The 22,967-nt window shown below is 39.7% G+C and overlaps 1 protein-coding gene across 4 annotated transcripts in view; it reads left to right on the forward strand.

The window, feature by feature from the left end:
- The window catches only part of LOC149227132 (uncharacterized), a 273,683-nt gene that overhangs the window by 250,208 nt on the left and 508 nt on the right, over positions 1-22,967 (forward strand). The gene's annotated exons all lie outside the window — the stretch shown is intronic.

Genomic DNA, 22,967 nt, shown 5'->3' on the forward strand with positions numbered 1-22,967 from the left:
TTAAGTCCCTAATCAACGACTAAGATTAAAACAGACTTGATCCTCGTCACTTAGAAGTTTCTCACCCATATTCTTATTAATACTCATTAATATTTTTATTTTCCTAAGTTTAGACTTAGGAACCCATTAAAAATATTAATTATTTTAATAACTCCTCATTCGGGTGGAGTTTCTCCATACAATTTCTGGGTTCTGGAGATCTCATTTATTCTAGCCCCTTCACAAAATTTTGAAGCTAGAGCACATCCGATGCTACCCAAACTCAACACTCCCTCTTAGCGAGGAAAGTGCTCTAGCAATACTTCTCAACAGAAGTATCACACTGATCCATTGCATCGGGCCTATGTGCTGTTGATGCTTGGCCTGCTCCCCTTCATCCACTGCACTGCTGCATCCTGTAATGATGCCCATGACTCTGCCACTATCACTGCTACATTTGTACTGCAACTCGCTCTCAAAATGATGCATCACGTTACCCATAGCACTGCCACTGCTAACCGCTGCACTGCAACTCAGTTACTGAGAAGTAAGTAATTGAAACTACACCCAAAAACTGACGTGCTGGTTAGTCTGGATGCCTCGTGTTGTTGAAGCTACCTCTGCTGCTACAGCGCTGCTGCAAACTGCTTTGTGCCTCTTGCACTACTACAACATCCACTGCGCTGCCTCATACTTTGGAACTCTAGTTCTGCCATTGTCGCTCCATAACACTTCGCTCCAACCGACACCCGTCATTTTGCTACTGTTGTTAAGGGCTCCCGTAGCCGTATGTGATCCAAGAGTTTGGGCACCTCAAGGATCCTACCTGTGTTCATGTAGTCCTCTCGACTACAACTCCATGTCGCCCCACCTCTTCTCCAAAGGCGGATGAGCACTCATGGCACAATTGTCATCCACGCCTTCCCTGTCAGCTTTCGCTGTAGCAGCCTTTGATTCAGAAGCTTCCTCCTTGCCGTTCTTCCGGGGGCACTGAGTGGCATAATGTACAAGTTCCCCACACTTGAATCATATGACCTTGGAAATTTCCTTCTTCTTCAGCTTTTGCTGCCCTTGCTATCCCAACGATGTGAGAGCTGCATCCTCCTCTTCCTCCTTCTTGACCTGGATTCCTTTGCTGCTACCCCCCACCTTCGTCAACCTCCTGATCTCTTATTGTTGAAGAGCTGCCCACATCTCCTCCCAACTGGGGAGAGTCGCTCTGCCCAGGATACTTTGGAAAAATGTATCCCAGTCCTTGGTGGCTGCATTCAAGGCACTCCTGACCATGAACTCAGGATCTGGTGTAGACCCCATGAAATTCAACTTGTCTCTAAACCCTTGCAAACTGAGGAGGAAGGGATCGATCTCTTCTCCCTTCTGCATCTAATATTGTCTTAGCTGATTTTCTAATAGCATCTTCTGCTGGATGGAAGTGCCTTGTTACAAGGTGGTCAACGTCTCCCAAATCTCCCATGTTGTTTCTTTCTCAGCGATGTGTGGTACTACATGATCTCTTACCCCATCTAGGATCATGCACTTGGCCTTTGCCTGGGCCTCTTCCTATTTCTTTAACGGATCAACGTCGACTGAAACAACAACTACTTTCAAGGCATAGTCCTTGATGCGATTTTTGTCTAGGACTGCTAGGATCCTGGCCTTCTAGTTGAAAAAAATGGAAGCTCCATCCAATCTGTCATGATCCCTCAGTCCATTAACTGCCATCTCTGCTCGACAAATATAGGACAGGTTCTCTTCTCCCTCTCCTACTGCTAATCCAACAAGACATGGATCTGGATTTATTTCACGCAAGAAACCCTCTAAGGAACAAGCTCCTCTAGACTCCATCTGGGTCCTGATTTCCTTCACGGAAATCCTCCGGCTAAATGTCGAATCACTCCTCTCCAATCCTCCTTTGTTATTACAACCCGAATATAGATTTCTTTGGCTAGAAATTTGTCAAGGCAATGATTCCCTCTACCTTAGCTCTGTCTCCATAGACATTCTTCTGCACCAACAGTAACAACGTCCCACTAGCTCCTCCGATCGAATCTTCTCTACTCCCCCAACCCAGGCAACTGAAGAAACTGAGCTCCTCTGGCTCTGTGCAATCATTGTGTGAGCTAGATCAACTCCTCTTGGCCACTGCGTCACTCCTTCTTGGTCTGGAAATATGACGTGGCTCTGTGTTAGCCTGATCTTCTCCTCTCTGCTTCTACGCTGGCCTAGACAGCTGACACAGTTATTGCGTGGGGTACTCCCAGCTACTGCGTCACCCTCAACTGGCTCAGAATGCTGATGCAGGCATTGGGTGAGCCTCTGCGTCACGTTTTCTGCAACGCATCACTCTCCCTCTGCGTCTCTGGCTTTGGAACAATGTTGTCTCTCGGGACAACTGCCTCTTTGCAGCAAATACTCTGGATCTCCCAGCTGGTGTCTTTAGTCTCCTATGATCTACAATGCTCTGATACCATGTGAAATTTTTTGAATCTACACATTAGAAATCCTACTGAATCATTGGTTTATCATCTCCTACTTGTTTTTACATTCAACAAGTTATTTAATTATTAAACAACGTTGAAAACACTATTGTAGACTACACATACATATAGATCATAAACTGAAAATAGAACGAGACAAATACATAAGGGACGTCGTTATTTTTGGACAAACATCCCCGGAAAAACCTAATGTGGGAAAAATGGTGCAACTGAGGGTTTTCTATTATTAAGCATTAGTTCTGAATACAACTCTGGATTTCCTCTCAGCAATCCAGTTACAGCAATAAAAATATACTGACAAAAACCTAAGTGAGATTACCTCACTTCACCTCGCAAAATCTCTCTGTTCCGGCAAATGGATTGGCTGTCCCTGGCTACAACTGCACTGCCTCTTCGCAGTAGCTACATGGAGCACACTGGGACACTGTGTCAGCACTGCATTGCCTCCTCTGCCTCTTGGAGATCTAACATCATCCTTCTTGGTTGATCCTATTGCTCCCCGGCTGAATTCGGATTTCGGCTGGAGGGTGGCTCTACCCCAGCATTGGAAATACGTGGGCCCTTCCTGGCCCTGCGTCATTCTCCTTGGGTTTGCGTTGCCTCCTCTGGCGTCTCTTTGCCTCTCTCTACTGTGTATTCGAGGTCCTGGAGAAGATCCTCCAACCTCAACTATCCTTGCCCCTCAGCTGCAATAGATCACTTGTTCGACTTTCTCAGCAAACCTTGCCCGAGAAAAATTGAACTCACTGATCTTTCAAGTGTATCTCCAACTGACCCTCAAGCCTCCTCTTATAATTTTCTGTTGATGAATGAACAGCCGAGATTAAGTCCCTAATCAACGGCTAAGATTAAAACAGACTTGATCCTCACCACTTAGAAGTTTCTCACCCATATTCTTATTAATACCCGTTAATATTTTTAGTTTCCTAAGTTTAGACTTAGGAACCCATTAAAAATATTAATTATTTTAATAATTCCTCATCGGGGTGGAGTTTGTCCAAACGATTTCTGGGTTATGGATATATCATGTATTTTAGCCCCTCCACAAACTTCCAGAGCTAGATCACATCCAATGCTACCCAAACTCAACAAAAACTCATTTCTTGATGTTTCTACTTTCGATCGTTCACAGGACACATGGGATGTCAACCTGTCATTACAATGTGGAGAGGACACATCGTCCTCTGAAAATCCGTCCCATCTGTCATTAGTCATTTCTGAAAACACATAGGGTGAACATCCTTGTTTCTCATCTTACCCCTTTGCACAATTCATCAAATCATGAGGAGGCCGACGAACATCAGGAATTTTCTGATCATGGTTGTTGTGATCTCTATACTTCTTCATTTGATCACGATGTTGATTCACTCGTTGTTAATCTGTCTAATCCACTGGTCTCTGATGATATATCTATTGACAGAGTGGAAACCCTGCAGACCGTCGAGGCACTTTAGCATAGGCTGATGGTTATGTCAGTCCCTCACTGTCCTGAGGCTAGTTCCACTTCCGATCAGAAAATGTTTGAAACACCCAAGGCTCCTCATCACTCTCTGCTTCGCATTGAAGATCAAACAAACACATAGATTTCGTTTCCTCCACTCGAATTACATGATCCCATCACTTATGAACTGGAGGAATCATACAAAGCAAGCACACTTGCAAGGCGTACACTGTCTCTCTTTCTCATGTTTGCTTGTCTGTCATAGTCGTGAGAGTGTGCATGCTTATCATCTGTACGCAGTGTGTCACAACACCATGTTAAGTCCGCAGAATGTCTGTCTTGTGCATTCACTCTTTTATTTTCTGTGGATGTTTTAGAACTCGGAGCTTGTTGGTCTTCGCTGATCAATCTTTCTGGTTCATTGGTTTACATGCATATTTTTCTTGCCTTCGCCAACATGGTCCAGTCAATGCGCCGGTGGCTGCATTGGAAATATCACTTCATGTTAGTAGGCCCATGCATTGTTTAACATAGGAGTAGGAGTAGTCTTTGCTTCTTGCTTTGCTTTCTGGTTTGCATTTCTGTTTGCTTTCTGACTTGGTCTGGTTTTCTTGCTTGATTGATTTGGTTACTTTTTTTTGCTTTCTGTTTACTTCTGCTTTTTCATTTTGCTTATTTTTTTTTGCTTTCTGTTTACTTCTGCTTTTTCATTTTGCTTTCTTTTCTTACTTGCACCCGTAGGTTAGCCTCTCATGAAATCGTGTTTGGCTCTCAAGACAAGGCAAATCTAAGAGGACTTGTACAACAATCAACACTTGGTTATCTGTTGTCCTCTCTCTTTAATAAGAGCTTATTTTCTTCAGTCGATGATGCCTTGATGTAAAATACATTCTGATCAGAGTGAGTCTTGGTGAAAACACAACGCTTATACCGTTAACTAGTACCGCCTATTCTAATCGGTTCTTTTGGGTTAACCCTTGTCAACTTCATCAAATAGAGTAAGATGAGTGGGAAAACCTTAAAAAGTATGTCAGAGGTATACATAACATACTTCTTTGAAGGAACAACCTCTTATTCTCTCAATAAGTCAGGATCCCTATTCCGCCTCTGAAATAAATAAGTGCCTTTGCACAATTCTTTGAAAAAATGAAAAATGAATAAGGCGAAAGAAGAGAAAGGCTTCCTACGCAGAGAGGTGATGAAAGTAACTCCTCCAGGGTATTGACCAGGCTCAGTGGCACTAGAACGATGCTCGTGTTCCTACGTGACTTTGTCGGGGTACTGTCCAGGCTTGCTGGTAGCAGAGCAACACCAAAGATGACACTTAAACTATGATAGTTATATTACTTGTGCATCAATATATCCCTCATCCCCAATCAAAACAACTAAGTTGACTTGGCTTGGAATGTGTGTTGACCGATCAAGAGAATTGTAGGAACTACATCTTTCACACAAGTTAGTGCGGAATCCATCACAATCAAAGAATCGAACAATACTTATGGAAGGGTTAGACTTGCTTTTCACGAAACAAGGTCCATATAGAGAGCTAGTTCTACCAGTGTGTCGCCAATGTTGTAGCAACTACAACCACCCTCCAAAATTTTGGCTCACATGCAAATTTCAGAGCCTACCTTGGATCCTGCGATCAATCATCCTTGGTTGCTTGTTGGTAAGCTCACGATTTCAAGCCCCTCCTTGATCTTAAGAGTTGTCTGTGTTCTCATCTTTATGCAGCATGTGTCATCTTTGGGCATAGGGGTTGTTGCATGTCATGCAAAGGGGATGTTGTTTTGCTTTAAGGGAAAGCATGCGCGCATGAGTTGTTATCATCACATAGACATGTTTCACACTCACTACACGCACTCTTGTCACGAAGGTTGTTGCATTAAGAAAAGTATGTTTTACATTCTGAATGGTCTATGTTATATCACTAAGTGTCCGTGTGCGATCATAGTCAAGTCTTATCAATTTTTACATATGTTTCACTGATCTCACACTTAACCAATTTCCCAAGCAGCTTAACCTCATCCATCCTCCTGAAACTGTGCACTTTTCTTTTGCAACCATCAACCTTGCTCCCTTGCTTGTTGGGACCCCGCAATGCATAGAGAGCCCAGCCAAAAATGCTCTCCAAAAATGTGGAGAATAGTCAATCAGCTAGCATTGCTCTCCACAAATGCGCAGAGCAATCGAGCTTCATTCAGAAACTGCACAGAGGTGTACTCCTAGGACCCCCATCCCGCAGTAATGTCATGTGCCTAAAAACTAAGTAGTGTTGTCCAAGTTGTCTTGTCGGTCTTGCATGTAGAAACTGTGCAGATGGGTCTCCCGAGGCCTCATCCTAACAGCGGTCACTTCCTACTGAAATCATGTTGATCCATCGTTCAGTGACTACAAGAAAAGGTGACATAATGAGATCACTCCCAAGGAGTTGAGGAGAAGGACCAAGAGACCAAGTAATGGAAAAGATTAGGACCACATGCAAACTCTGTCGGATGCATGATCATGTCGAGGGTAAGTATGATAAGTAAAGAACACCTTTCGAAGTACACCTCTTAGTTGAGTTTGCAAGACTTCTTGTGATTGTCATATCATCCTTTCCTCAGTAACATGCATGTGCGCAAACAAAAAAAATTTGTTTCATGTGTTTCCTCTACATGTCTTGCTTCCTTTTCGCTTGTTTGACCATCTGTCATCTTCAGCATGTTGATCACCATGTCATGCTTGCGACCGTGTTCTGGTGATGTTGAAGGTTTGCGTTTGAGTTGTGTTCGCTATGTAAACATCCATCGCACTCACACACGATGTTGTAAGCACTATTGCGCAAGTGTTGTCACGGTCGTCCGAAGGTCTATCTGAAGTGTCGCACTTGTCACTTTCACCATTAGACAGTCCCGCAGTCAGTCACACTGAGCATATGTTGTCTTGTTGGTTCGAGATGTCTTGTCATCAAGTTATGTTGAGTATGTGTTTGCAAGGTCATGTATAGACGAGTTCACTCGCTCACACACTTAACCATTTTGCTGAAAATCTATCGACTGGACCACCCTCCATCAGTCAGACCTCCGCTGAGTTGCACTGCACAGCCTCAAACCTCAGTGACCAAGTACTACTACCCAGAACTGTGTAGAGCTTGAGGCTGCCACCCAGGCAGTGTTCACTGCACAATCTTGCAATCGACCTGGCTGACTGTCACCCAGAACAACGCAAAAGTTGCCCAAGAAGCAATCTAAATCTGCGCTACTCACAAGCCAATCCATCAAGCCTCCTACTGGTCAACCAGAGAATTTGACTGAGTAGTGACCTCGGGCTTCACTCCCAAAAATTGCACAGAATCTATCAGCCTGACTGCCTGAACTAAGTAAAGAAATTGTGTAGACAAGAGGGATAGGCACCTGTTGCCTATCATTGCAATGCCTCCGAAAATTGCACAGTTTTGATAGTCAATCCCCTGCTAGCCAGTTTGCTATTCTCCTGAAAATTGCGCAATTTTCCTGGACTGTTCACCAGCTGCCCGACTTCCCACTTGGCCCATAAAATGTGTAGACATGTCCTGCATGACTGCCTCCTTATTCTGCGCAGTTTTGGCCAGCAAGCTCTCGCAGCCCGCTCTTAGCCTCCCCTAAAATTCTACGCAGTTTTCATTTCTGGTGTCCTCTGCTACTCACAGTGCCTTCCCGGGTAAAATTGCATAGTTCTGCCTCCTAGTTGAGCCAGATCCCACAGAATGTCACTGTTGAGTTGGACTGCTCATTCCAACCTCCTAGTGAGCTCTTCGCAATTTTTCTTGACAGTGCCCCAGAGCCTCGCATCCCGGCCTGACATGTGCTTTGCATTGTTTCAGAGCTTTGTCCTCTGTCCTAGTCACTTGCACCTAGAAACAAAAGACAATGCATCATGGTAGACTAGGGGATTTTTAGATTTGATGTCGTCTCGTCATGAGTGATTGCAGAAACAGGTACATGGATGAGACATGGTGCGACGACGAATGGGATGAACAAGGAGCGCATGCTAGAAGACTTGCTCTGGATTGAACGAAAACACAAAGCATACCAAGTAGCAAGCGAAGGAGACACATGCACATGCATGAACTATCAAGCGAACACCAAGACCATTAATGACTATGCGCACTCTGCCAAGCAAAGGTGAAGCTATGGTACACCACGGGCACACTCATCACTCAGTAGCACAACAACTCAACCAGAACAACACAGCCAACATGTGCATACTAGCAGTGTCATGTCGATTTGTGTCATGACTCGCCTCGGCCACATCGCTACTTTGGGTCATAACTGTGTAATCAATGTAAGGTAACATGGAAGTCCAAGAGACCCACAGATGAAGTGAAAGAGTCATGTAAGTCGAATAGCCATGAGGGAAGTCGAACAGTCACAAGGGTCAGTTTCACCCTTGGCTATATATACCCCTCATTTGTACATGCAAAAGTCTTTTCACCTTGGCTCCTCCCACATAGCCTTGAGAGTCTGTAGTCTTTTCTTTAAGGAGCGAGCAATGGCTCCAACGCCCTGCTATCGGGGTTAGTGATGTAATGGTGTATGGATGTGTCTTGGAACTTTTGCTTAATTCAGAAGCCTGTTAATAGGCCAAAACGTTTTCACACATGTATTGTATTCATTTATAAGACTATTCTTTGGACGCTTATAATGCATGTTGGTTTAACCTGTATTAAGATAATTGAACTATTTCAGTTGTTTTAGTACATATGCTGTTGGAAATGTGTAGTATCAGTTGTTAATGTTGTCTCGCCCGTGTGGACTATTCCGCCGGACACTCGACAGGTTCATTCTCATAAACTTTTTATAACGACGTCGCACTCGTGTGGACTATTCCGTTGTGTTTGTGACTACCACATCCATGTGGACTACTCTGCCGAAAGGTGAACATGTCTTGCTATGTTGTGTGTCTCTAACAGAGTTGGGACTATTCCCTTTCGACTTGAGACTCTCTCACCCTCTCCCTCTACAGTGAAAGAACTTAGACGCAAGTTACACTAAGCACTCACCAGGCACACGAACCTCGCTATTTGAAGACAAAGTAAAGCACTCTCATGTGCTGACAAGCAAGAGTTAAGGCATATATTTAAGATAATGGAAATCGGTCCATCGTACTTGATGGGACTCCTACCCCAAACGGTGTGAGGTCTAGTTGTGACTTCATATCGGGGAGATCCCCTGAATGTTGGCGGGTTCAGCAACGTCAACAGGATTATAGATCTCCCAAAACTAAGGATTGATATAGGAGATTTAATATGTACTTAAGTCTCTTAAAGAAAACTTGCAGGTTTCCCAAAATAAAATATATATATGTGTGTGTGTGTGTGTGTGTGTGCGGATAAACATAGTGTTTACAGCAGATTTGAGTTACGAAAATTGGTCTTTCTAAGATAACAAACATGCAGGTAGTCTTCATTGAAGAAAAGTGGGGAAGAAAAATTGAAACCACATTTTTATGGCCCCTATAGGTTCATACAGAGATTCAGGGAAGTAGCCTACAAGCTTGAGCTGCCAAAGGAAAGAAATATCCATAATGTGTTTCATGTGTTATGTCTCAAGAACGAACTAGGGCAGAAGGTTACTAGTTTAGCAAAGTTACCCCCATTGGATGGAGAAGGCCAACTAATTTTGATTCTCAAGGAGGTTTTATATTTTAGGGACGGGACGTTGAGAAGAGTATTGATCAAGGAATATCTTATAAAGTGGAAAGACTTGCTTGTAGAAGATGCCACATGGGAGGGAGAGAAAATTTTGCAGCATCCTAGTTTGTAGTTGCTTGAGCACAAACAATCTCGGGAATGGAGGACTATAATGTCCCTTTCCAAGTAATGGCTACAAGTGGTCAAGTTAGTAGCCTATATGGTTCCTTTAGGTTATATTTGGAAGAAGGGGATCAATTAATTTAATTATTTAATGCCATTTATAAGGTGATGTTGAGTAATTAAATTATAAGGGGTGTTACTGTAATATCTCGAAAAATAATTTGACAAAATTTGCGAAAACTTTGCTTTAGAAAAATACACCATAAATTTATCTTTCCAAAACTCAATCAAGTTGCACAATATGCAATATTAAATTATCCACACAACTAATAAATTTTCCAATGTAAAAACCATGAAACTGAAACTCAAAGTTAAGATGAGAAATGGTAGCAAAAACTCAACCTTATTTTTATTAATATGCAATATGAAATTACATGCCAACACTTTAGTATCAGAACCTCGAACAGATCTATAAATGTACCTACTACATGTCATACTTGGCTGAATAATAAGCTGATGTCCTGGCTTCCAAAGATGAATGTAGAAACACGTAAGTTGGCCTCCAAGTTGATGTTGTGGCCTCCAAAGGTGAATGCAGTAACACGTAACTTACCCTCCGAAAATTGTAATTGGAACATAAATACACACCTATGAATTCTAAATGAATTCACCAAGGGATGAGATGGGTTTCCATCCAACCACAGTAAGGTGACCAAGATTTTTCATCTCAGACACAATAACCTGTAAGGACAATTTCCCACATCTTCACAAACAACAAATGATTAACTCCTGATGATCCAAAAGGCTTGCTTCCCCTCCCTTTTAAAGATCTTATGGATCTCTCTCCAACCTTCTAGAAGCAATTTTATTTCATTATTTTATTTTCGTTCTACAAGCTTCTCCCTTTTATTTTATTTAAGTGACTCTTTTTATTTAATTTTATTTAAGTCACTTTTAATCCCAAAAAAATATTAATTTGCTTTTATGATTTCTCTGGCCACTGAAAGTCACTTTTCATCATCCCAGTTCCAATGAGCTATTACACTAAGGTGTTTCTCCAAATAACCGTAAATAATTAAAATATGCCTGACGATGATCTCATTTTATAAGAATCATTAGAATGCAACATAACTAAGAACAATATGTACATAACTGGCCTTGATGATGAAATATATCAAGTGAACCCTGTCGAACACCATAAAACTCCTCTAAGACCCTCCAGGCCCACCGATGATGTAATCTCGCTCCTATGACTTCGATGACACAAACCTTGGAAATCCACCCTAATTGCATCATAAGGGAAACCAAAAATGGGGACATTATAGTTACTTTATGACCCATGGTATTTTTGATGACCCATGCTATTCCAATGATAAAAATACAAAAAGAAAGCTATAGTTCACTAAGGGTATGATCTAGTTGTGTGTGCATTTGATTTGGAGAACTCTTGTAGCTTGATGTGAAAAGGTGAAACCCTTGTGAGAATCAGTTTCATTGGTGAGACTAATCCACCCTAACTGGTTAATATTGGTTTTGATGGTGAGAATATCCGCCCTAGGTAATCCAAGGAAAGAATCACTTAGATTCCTCATATGGATTTAATGAGAAGAAGAAGATTGATTTTTCCTAAAGATTGGGAATGTGGAGACAAAGCAAATTTATCCATTGCAGCAATTCTAAAGTTTTTATTGGGAAGGTCGAATTGATCTTGTGGGACAAATTCCTTGAAAGAGTAAATGCAATTTGTGAAAGCCGAATTTATTTGTGGAAGGATGAATTCCTCTGGAAGTCCAAATTTGATCTGTGGCCGCTGAGAAATTCAATGGAGGCTGAATTAAATTATGTGCAAAATAAAAAAACTTAACGAGTCAAATGGAGATTTTGTTTCAATGATGGGTACGTTTTTACTAGTTTAATGACAAAGAAGTTCAACGATCATTGTCTCAAACATTGAGTTGTGTAGATGGGTGGTGCTCTTGATTAAATGCTAATTCCATACCCTCATACATGACAAAATCAAATGGAAACGTTGCAATCCCCCAAATCTTGAAATCCTAAAAATTGTTAAGTTTGTTGGATTTTGAGTGGGATCTAAAATTCTACTTTCTTCATATGAAATCCAACGAGTTTGAGACCACTCTTAAACATCCAAAAACAATTTATGGTAATGTTAATCATTTAAGTAAAAGGATGTCACTTTTTATTTAAGAATTTAACATTATGATTAATTACACATCATTGGTAGGGCTTCGACAAATCCGTTTGCCGAACACTTGGAATCCCTTCTAACATTGCATAGTAACCCTCAACTAAACTCCAAATTTCCCCATAACTCCAACTTGTTGAGTGAAATGATAAATATAGAAGCCATTATGACTTTTGACTATGATCTTTTAGTAAGCCACACAAAAAATTGGAAAAATAGTGATATTTTATTAAACCACACAATGTTTTTTTAAGGAATATGTCTTGGGTTCAAAAAATGGTTAGCCAAGAAAATTGTAATATTTTAGCACATCACTAAAAAATTGACAATGTTATCAACATTGATGTAAATTGATTATTTACTAAGGTGGTTTCACTAAACCCTTGTGTTTGGTCATGGCATGTCCTTTTAGATTCCACTTCAAGTCCAATATGCCCTTATGGCTCATTCTAACCATATTATATAGATCATTTATGGTAGAGGTGGGTGTGCATCAGTTTTGGGATGGGTCTAGTACAACACATGACTTAGGTTTCCCCTACATTTTTTCACTTTACCCGTTGTAAAGGCTGTCATATATTATTGTAAAGGTTTTATACATAAAAGAACACTTCCCTTTTAGCATAAGCATGGATTTATATACGTCACACTTTGGCCCAAGCGATTATTTTCCTATAACTTTGGGTTATTTGATATGCATTTGGAACATTAGAGAATGTGAAACACCATGTAGAGCAATCTCCCTCTCTACATATTTATATGCACATGGACAATTGAGTATCCCTCCCTAGTGTGCCTAGCCTTTTTGAGGGTTACTTTACATACACATTGGAAAATGAGAGGGTGAATCACCATCCCTATTGGGGTCTTCCATTATTTGGCACATATTTGGAGGCATATATCACCACTTTGGAGGAGCCATCCTGTTCTTCATGAGGTTGTTGGCTTTCTACTTGGACATGGTACCTGTTTGAAGAGGATCTTGACCCCTCACTTCTTGGACATGATCATTCAAATGCTTTGAGAGGTTATTTACACCTTGAAGATTTCATTCTTGGACCATTAAGCCGCTTTTGGAGTAGTCATCCACCTTCTTGGAGCCACATGTGCCACCTTGGACATCATGTTTTCTTGGTTGTTTCAATTTTTGAGAGGACATGCACACTTGAGGGAGGTTTTAGACCTCATTCTTTTCTTAGAGGAAAGACATTAGAGTGTTGACCTAATTTTTTCTCCTCTTCTAATGGACACTACCTACCTCCATGGAGATTATTGTATATGTGGCATAATCACCTCACATTTTTAATCTGTTGTTGACCTTATCCTCCTTAGGTAGCTACTAGATAATGGTCATTTATGTTCTCTTAGGCTAAATGTAGGGTTTTAACCTAGAATATTATTACTTTATTGACAGGGGTTTTAAACCTAGAATTGTATATAAGAGGCTCCCCTTCTTGGTTATTTTAAATTTATTGTTGTTGGAATATTTGAAAGAACATTTGTTAAATTTACCAAGTATAAAGTTTTTTTGGGTTCCATTAAAGGCTTTATTTTCGTATGTGGCTAATATTTCATTTTCAAGATTGGAAGTTTTGTTGATTGTTTACATGCAAATTCTAGGGATTTGATCCATTGAAGAGCACATCTACTACTTTGAAAGGATTCTAACATGTTATCATCCTCTTTTAACACGATATTCTCCTTTTATATTTTACTTTTGGGTTTAAAAATTTCATGATATGTGTTAGGAATAATTGTAAACCTCTTAATTCCAATTCTAGGGGAAAATAAAATAGCTAACTGAAAGAGCATCACTTATGAGCCCACCATTGTTAAATTTTTTCATTTATTTTCCAGAAATATTGCGGTGGATGTAGTGTTTATTATGCCTAATTTCCACGCCAGATTACATCATGAAGTTGTTGAAATTTCACCTACAAGCTAAATTTCTCTTGTAGGACTTTCGTCAAACACTTAGCCAATACTCTGATTTCAGTCTCGATTAAAAAATTTCACAATTAATGCGTTAAAATTAAAGATATCTGATCTGATTTGTACGAGCTGAAATAAACATGACTAAATCGGAATTATAATAGCTGAAAATGAACAGTAGACCACACATTTGACACACATGGTTTTTAGGCAAGGCCCTTGGAAAACCCCCGAAGTGAAAACCAGTGAGAGAGGGAAAAAGTTGTTTCTTTCGGAAAATTTATTACATTATTAAATGATAGAAAATAACCAACTTATCTCCTAGATTTCATGCTTATAATTCCTTGGGAAAGATGTTGTAGTTGTTCCTTGAAATTCATGCCAGCAACCCCTCGATTTCAGTGCTTGACAGACCTCATTTCCTATGCAAAATTTGCCCATAAAATTATGCCAATATCAGCTCTGTTTATCCCTCAAAAAAAAATTATATTTAAGCCTCATTTTTCATGTCCAGATCTGCCCATAATTTCATGCCAACTACATGAATTTCCTTGCTGAATTTCTCCCTCGAAATCTATCCTAGGTCCCTTCAAGCTCATGCTAGTCTGTAGCTCAAAAAACTCTCTTTCCTTTGCCTCAAATTTTGTGTCTGCCCACTGCTTTGGAATTCATGCTAGCAAAGTGTGCCTTTCTATGCATAGGAATGTGTGCCCTCTTGATTATATTAGTTGTAATACTTTTCCTCTTGCTGAACTTATCCCTTGGCTCTCTTTCTCCTCTTGTCCAAATCCTAGGAAGAATAGTGTGCTTCTTCACTCTCCATTTCTCCTTTTATTTCTCATCAATGACTAAAATCCATAATATTAGATCTCAATGGATGAGATTTAATCTATCCATCTCAAGATAAACGATCATGACTTAATTTCGGATTGGGCCCACTTAAATAACTCAAGTGACCCAACTTTATAAAGTCACACTCACTTTATAAAAAGTCACTTTTTACTCATTAATTAAAAAGGTACACTTCTCAACTTTATAAAATTACTTTATAAAATAGTTTAGGGAGTGAAATGTGCCTGACCACTTATACATGATAGGCACCACCAAAGTAGAAGTACCTCTGAGCTACCAAAAACTAACATTCACTCTTAGTGAGTGAGGTACTTCTTGCACCTCCACCACCAAAATCGGTCTCCAAGCTCATCTCAGTACATGTAGTTGCTCCCTCTAACCTTCAATCCTTTCTTGCCACCTGACTTGAAACCTGACCTAAGAATCTACCACAAAAAACCATGCTCTGAGGAGTCCTTTCACACTCCTGAGCATTTGTCAATGCCATGGCATACCAACTAAGTCTCTTGGTAGTACCTGAAGAATCACTCTTCCTAGTCACATGTCCCCTCTCAATAAATGACATTGATCTTGTATCTAATATCCTCTTATATACACCCACAGGCTATCCTAGCAACCTTTATGACTACCCCTGTCTGATGCTAAGCACCACTACTACATACAGGGTCGTTCCCTCCGAATGTAGAAGTGTTTGTCCACCTCGGAACAAAAATAGATATCCATCCTTCTCCAAGGTTGATACTGAGAGCACGTGTACCATCAACCCTCTAACAAATAACATCCATGTCACCTCCAAATTCTCCTGACTCTAATTGGAATCTAACATGTCCAACCCCCTTCACTGCATGTGTGGTTCTAGCTCGACAACTCACATGGTATTTTAAGTCTGTCTTGAAATACTGCAGAACCCTAACCTCATCCCTGTCATGTGACTGGATGCTCTACTATCCACTAGCCATAACTCACTTTCCTCATACACTATAGTACTACTATCCACAATAGAGAAATAAGAGAAGACTCTTTCTCAAATTTCTCAACAAAGTCATTAATCCTAGTTGATGCTACTATTGCTACCTGAGCCTCTTTGTTCTTTTTCTTCTTATATGGATATTGGCTTGCATAGTGACTAGTCTTTTGACATGTAGATAATTTCACTTTGCTCATGTCCTTCACAGAAGCATATCTCCCACTCCCCTTTATGTTACCTTTTCCTTTGCATTTTGGAAAAAGAGAAACATTCCCTTCTTCCCCTCCACACTTCCCACCACTCTTGGCATGTCGACTTATCTCCTCTTGATGGAAATCATCCCACATTCTTCCCCATTATGGAAGTTTCTCACGGGAAACTATCCGATTAATGAATTCATCCTACTCCTTGGAAAAATCACTAATCTAACCACCTTCTCATCTGAGATGGTTTCTCCCACGACTGCCAACTCATATCTCACTTGAATGATCTTGGTGAGGTATGAGGAAGCTGTGTCAGTTTTGGTCATCTTAGTTTCCCTTAGCTTTTCCCACCACACCATATTTTTGTTCTCATTAGTCTTGTGGAAAAGTTTAATTAAGGTTGCCCACATCTCGAAGGCATAATTCTTCCCAGAAACATGGGGAATAAGGTGGCCTTTGATAAAATCTAGAAGAAGCCTCTTGGCCTTAACATTCCTCTTGTTAAAATCAACCATTTGTACTGAATCAGTGGGTATTTTCATTGCCTTCTCAACAATGTCCCACAACTCAAACTCTTGAATCACCAATAAAAACCTCTCCTTCCATGGACTAAAATTATCAGCCTTGTTACCCACCATTTTATGGGTAATATCCCTAGGATAATTTTTTTTCTCCAAGATGGTCCTCAGCTGACAGCTAGCAGCCCCTTGCAGCCATCAACTAGCTCATTGTGCCATTTTCTCCTCCAACTGAGCTAGCCATGTGGTCCCTCGCCCATCTGCCATGATCGTATGTTTGAAGGTGGGTCTCCTAGATCTAAAGGTATGCCTTGTCGTTTTGAAATTGAGTATTGTAGTTTGCTTATCATGGACACTTCTAGGTATGGATTAATGGGGGGATTCGACGGAAAGAATGGGCTAGGTCTGTGATTATGTCCCCTAGACCCCTTTTAGGTATTAGCCTTGGATTCTAGTCCTGTGGGATCTCTTTTACTGACCATTTGGTTCCAGGGATGGTATTTCATGGGAAACCTCGATTTTGGTTGGGTGGTCCTGCTCCCTTATCCGCTCATATTACCCTCTTTCCATTCATTACTACCACATCCATCATTTCTCCCACTTGGGTCCACATTCCTCCATCGGGTCCACATAGGGCCAACTCACCCCTTCCCCTTGCCCATACATTGGGTCATGGTCTGGAATGAATCTCGGAGGTTGATGCAGTTAGAAAAAGAAAGTTAAAAGCATATATGGCAACGTTCAACGGGAAAAGTACCACAAAATGAAAAAGATGGCTGGGACAAAAGCATTTAGCACATGGGCAAAAGCTAATATGTGAGCTCTACCCCATCATCATGGCCATCACCCTAGTTCCAACAGGTTCTATGAGCCTTCTTCATCATATAGGAACCCATGATTGTCCCAACCCCTGGTGGGCAATGAACCGCCCCACCTTAAAGGGGGGAATTCACTGCTATATCTTATACATCATGCTCTAACCCCTTAAACCCCGAGCAGTTAATCAAAGAAAATCATAAAAAGGCAAAAGACATATAAAGAAGGGTGGAAAAATCAAGGTTGGGGCACCTCATGTACCATGATTGCTCCCTCATACACCTTATAAACCCAAGTGTGGGCTTCCCTCTTATTAGTTACCCTTGTGCCCCAGCATGTGACCCAGGACTGCCCGTTCTCATTTCCTACCTCATTCACTTATCTACAACATGCCACCACCTTTTGACGGATGTACCTTGACTATATTATCCCCTTTAGAAGCAGAAACCACCTAATAGCAAATTTGGTTAACCCCATTGGGAGTTTAGGAGACATTGGCACATCCCGAAACCCATTATGGAAGGGCATACCATTATGAAGTCCCCCCTGTGGTCCATGATTAGGTCAGCTCATTTGCTCGATTTTTGTAATGATTCGTTGTACTGGAAGACTAGGGGACACAATGGATCTTATGTAGGATTGCAGATGGTTTCCATTTGGGGTGTGGTCTCCCTATATGGGGTCCCAATCCTCCAGAGGGAAACACTGGCACATATACGGTGAGCGTTGAAAGCCATGGGCCTCAACAACAATAGTTTGCACTTCATGGATCCCCATAGCCATTCAGAGATTGCTCGTGGTTCACTTATTGTACGAAATCCATCATGCCCAGCTAGCCCCAGATCTACACCGTACACTTTGCAGATGGTCCAGGACTTTTACGATGATGTAGCATCTCCTACATTATCATCCTATCCCTTGAAGGAAACCTACAGGCATCTTCGATTTGTTTGGAGACCCATGAGGACACTTGTGTGCCCCCACAGTCATTTGGAGTACAGCAGGTTATTACAATGGGCCAACCCCTTGTCCACTGCTTTTGAGGGTCTTATTCTTCATTGTGGCACCCATGGACCTCATTAGACCTCTTAGAGGACCCTACGACATGCATAGATTATTATTTGACCTCTTGAGAGGCTAACTTTTTAATTTGTGAGCTAGTTCGGTGGGCTTGTCACCAAAAGGTTGTATTATTAGCATATTATTTTATTTTTGGGGCTTATGTAGGCTAAGGAGGCTAATTCGAACTCCTCAGATGTGTATAAATACAAGTGAGTTGATATCATTTCTCATCATCACTTTGGATTGGATCTCTTTCTTCTTTAGATAATTTCACACTTTTTGCTGGAGGATGAATTGGAGCATTTATGGATGAATTTGGATGTATGGTTATTGGTTTGTCTTCTCTTGGAGCTTATTTATTGTCATTTGTGAATGGTTGGATATACTCTAATGCATGTAAGTACCAAATTTTAAAGTTATTCTTTGTTACTTTTGTCATATATGTTTTATGGAAATTTCGTTGTTCTAAGGCTAATTGTTGCATGCAAATTATTTCTTAATATTGTGGGATTGTCTCTATTATAAAGTTCTCTCCATGCATTAGCCCTTGTAGTATGATAGAAATCACCTAGAGGTAAAATTTCACCTTGACAAGCCATTCCTCTTGTACATTTGAAGTATAAAAGCTGCAAGATTGCTTTCACTTGACCTAGAGGGTTTGTGAAGTAATTTTGAGGCCTCCTTGACTGGAAACCAAGAAATATTACACATAATCAACATAGAAGCCAGTCTCCCAAGTACTAAGGCAATGATCTACCAAGGGTGGTCAGCAAAACTCCTATTCTTTGACTTTCTCCCAAGTCTAGCCACATTGGGGTGCCTAGGGCATCAATTTCCTGACAAGTTAGCCACTGAAAAAGTTCGATCTCCTAGGGTCTCCTGCATTGGCCTTTCTTCCAGCCCTCCTCCATATTTGAAGACATTCTGACAATGGAGTTGCGAGAAAAGCCAAGCCCTAGCTCCAAGACCAAAACTTGCCCTACCATCCCCAAGGCTAGCACTTCCCAGGGTCAAAACTACATAATTGAGTCAAGCACTTTCTTTGATCCTTCGCAACTTGTCTAAGGTAAAAAAACATTGATTATTTCATACCTTCCTCATATCCTAGACCGGGTCTAGTTGCCCCGTGTGGTCCCGCTCCTACAAAGGACCATTCTTTAAGAACCATCTCGGATACCAACTTTAACAAGGATTTTAGGAATTGGGAAACTACTTCACACATCTTATCCCATAGGCCTAACCCTCAAATACTCTCTTCCTTTCCCTAGATTACCTAGTACCTTGCTTACAAAGCAAGCAATCTTTATCCTTCAAATTCTGGGAAAGGGTTATTCGGGTCACTCATATCCATTGACTTATCCTTCATTAGTGACTCCACACATACTAGGTCCCCTCCAATCGGTGAAATTCCATAAATAGAAGAGAGCCTTAGCTGAGATGACAATGGGCTAAGAATCCATTTGTTGCCGTTGGCCTAACATTTGCCATTTAGGGATTCTCCTTAGGTCCTATGCTAGTTTTGAGCGGTAACAAGCCTCAGTCAGCCTATCCTCCACCCTCAACGTTGTTGCCATTGACATGCTTACCAGCACAAGGATTCAAATCTCTCCAAGGGTGGACATCAACTCCCTCTCAACCATAAATCCTTGTTTAGTTTATTATACTCAGTTGTTCTATTAACTTGGCGCTATTACCATGTTGAAATTTCATCGACAATAGTTTTCTTTTGTAGGACTTTCGTCAAACACTTAGCCAATGTTCTAATTTCAGACTCCATTTAAAAACTTCACAGTTAATGCATTAAACTTAAACACATCCAATATGATTTTTATGAGGTGAAATACACATGCCTAAATCAAACTTTTAATATCTGGAAATGAACAATAGACAACACATATTTGGCACACAGGATTTTTGGGCAAGGCCCCTAGAAAGACCCTTAACAATAAACCAGTGAGAGAGAAATTTATTTCTTTCAGAGAATTTATTATAGTATTAAATGATGGCAAAAAACCAACTTATCTCCAAGATTTCATGCTCAGAATTCCTTGGAAAAAGTGTTGTAACTATTCCTTGAAATTTGTGCCAGCAACCCCTCTATTTTAGTGTCTCATAGACCTCATTTTCTTTGCCAAATATTCCTAGTAAATCATGAAAAATTCAACTCTTTCTATCCATCAAAATCTATGTTGTTTAGGCCTCATTTTTCATGCCCATATTTGCCTAGAGTTTTATGTCTCAACCTCCTCAAGATTCATGCTAGTTGCACACATTTCCCTACTAAATTTCTCCCTCTAAATCTCTGTTGGGTCCCTTGAAGCTCGTGTTGGTCGGCAACTTGAAAAACTTTCTGTCCTTTTCCTCAAATTCCATGCCTGTCCACTTCCTTGAAATTCATGTTGGCGAAGTTTTCCCTTCTCTACACAAGAATGCATGCCCTCCTTATTGTACCGGCAGTTGTAATACTCTTCCTCTTGCTGAACTTCTCCCTTGGCCCTCTTTCTCCTATTCTCCAAATCTAATGAAGAATAGTGTGTCTCTTCACTCTCCCTTTCTCCTTTTATTTCTCATCAATGACTAAAATCCCTAACCCTATATCTTAATGGCTGAGATTTAATCTAGCCATATCCTGATCAATGGGGCCATGAATTAATTTCACATTAGACCCACTTAAATCACTTAAGTGACCCAACTTTATAAAGTCACACCCACTTTATAAAAACTCGCTTTTAAGTCGTTAATTAAAAATGTAAACTTCTCAACTTTATAAAGCTAGGGAGTGAAATGTGCTCGCTCACTTTTACGTGCTAGCCACCACCAATGCAGAAGTACCTCCGAGCTATCAAAAACTGACAAAATAGCCCTCTTCAATATTGTTCTCCACTCCATAATCCATAGGGTTTATTCAACATGGGTTTCCGTCTTCAACCACCATAAAAAAACCCAATATTAGTTTTAATTTTCTTTACTTAATGAAATATAACATAAGTTTCCAAATACATTACATCATATTTCATTTAACTTCAGTGATTTACATCGATAAAAATTCATTTTCTAAACTTGTTTTACTTAGTCACAATTCTAGAAACTATTTAACATTATTTAAATAAACCATAATTGTCATTACAACTATTTATTTAAGGTTCTTTAACTTTAAGGTGCTTCAGTGTCATATCATTACTTGGGTTGCTATATCACTTAGAAAATCTTGAACTCACATTCTTGTATTAGAAATTACATTTGGAAGTTAACATATTGAATTTTATTTGATATCAATTACAATAGTTTAAAAATATGGTTTCCTCCACTTGTTCAAATGTGGAATTTCCCTTAAAAATATTATTTAAATAAAATTTGATTCATATAATCATAATTTAGTTTATCTAAGTCAAATCTAATTGATGCACTATTTTGTTTATTAATATTCAAATGTACTTGTATGATGCATAAATCTAAGCATTTTCTAATGTCTTGAATTATATACGTCTGAAAGTCATATCTGGTGTTGGATTTAAGTTATTTGTAATTCATAGAGTAAATCCTTGAATTATATAATTATCATCATTAGATTTACTTACTAAGTCTAAAGCTCTTCAATAATAAATATTCTAGACTTAGCCTCATTTCATCACATTCTTCTAGGAATAACCCCATGGCCTTAAGAGGGTCGGCCAAAAGTGAGAGCACAATTGTACTAAGGTGAAAACGGTATTTTCTCGTAGGATTACCTCAAAGTTGCGTCCATGGATTAGGGATTTTGTCATTGAGTGCGATTAAGTGCGATTTGGGGAGATAACAGGTCCACAAAAACATAAACATAAATTTTTAAACATCCTTTCAATAACATCTGGATGTACAAACATATTCTTTTAATATACATGTAAAATATGTTGAATTATGTGATTATCTTAATTATAAAATAGAAAGGTTATCTAAGACTCACCATTCAACTTTTTATTCTCTTGCCAAAAAGAATTTCGTGTTTTCTCTTTATAGGAGAGTCATGACTGTGGCATGATATATCTTATTTTGTGGTAAGGTATCTTGTCGATTACCAAAAAACAAAGCATTTTTATTCATTTTTAATATTGATTATTTTTTTGTGGAAAAAAGGTTATTAAAATGTTTTTGCAACATTCTTGTTGAAAAACTATATATATTTATATTAATGCTTTTGTAAAATGTTTTTGAAATAATGGAATAATAAAAAAGATTAATATCTATCAATTTTATGATCTTGAACATACATGAGGTCCTTTAACATATCATACATCAAACTAATGCTTATTTGATTTGTAATGAAGTTATACGATCTTGAACGTACATGAAGTCCTTTAACATATCATACATCAACCTATTTAACATATCATACATCAAACTAATGCTTATTTGATTTGTAATAAAGTTATACACCCATGGTACCGTAGGCTGTTTCTAGAAGCATCCACTTGGTCAGCATTTATATGTATGTATAAGAATTGTGCTGAACCCGGATCCTTCTAATTAACTGTAACCGATCAGTGTATTGTTTTTTCTCAAAATGTTATATGGTATCCGAATTTTAATATATAAAACTCATAAAGCTATACATTGGTTCATACACTTGTTCTTTTCTATCATAATTTTAATGTACCGCTCCAAAACACACATGCGATTTAGACATTTATCCATTTATTTTTCACATTATTCTATGGCTTGCACACGATGTTGAATCAAA

Source organism: Pinus tabuliformis, chromosome J (assembly GCF_031772625.1).
Source record: "Pinus tabuliformis cultivar Carrire ecotype Pingquan chromosome J, CPIR1, whole genome shotgun sequence".
Classification (NCBI taxonomy): domain Eukaryota; kingdom Viridiplantae; phylum Streptophyta; class Pinopsida; order Pinales; family Pinaceae; genus Pinus; species Pinus tabuliformis.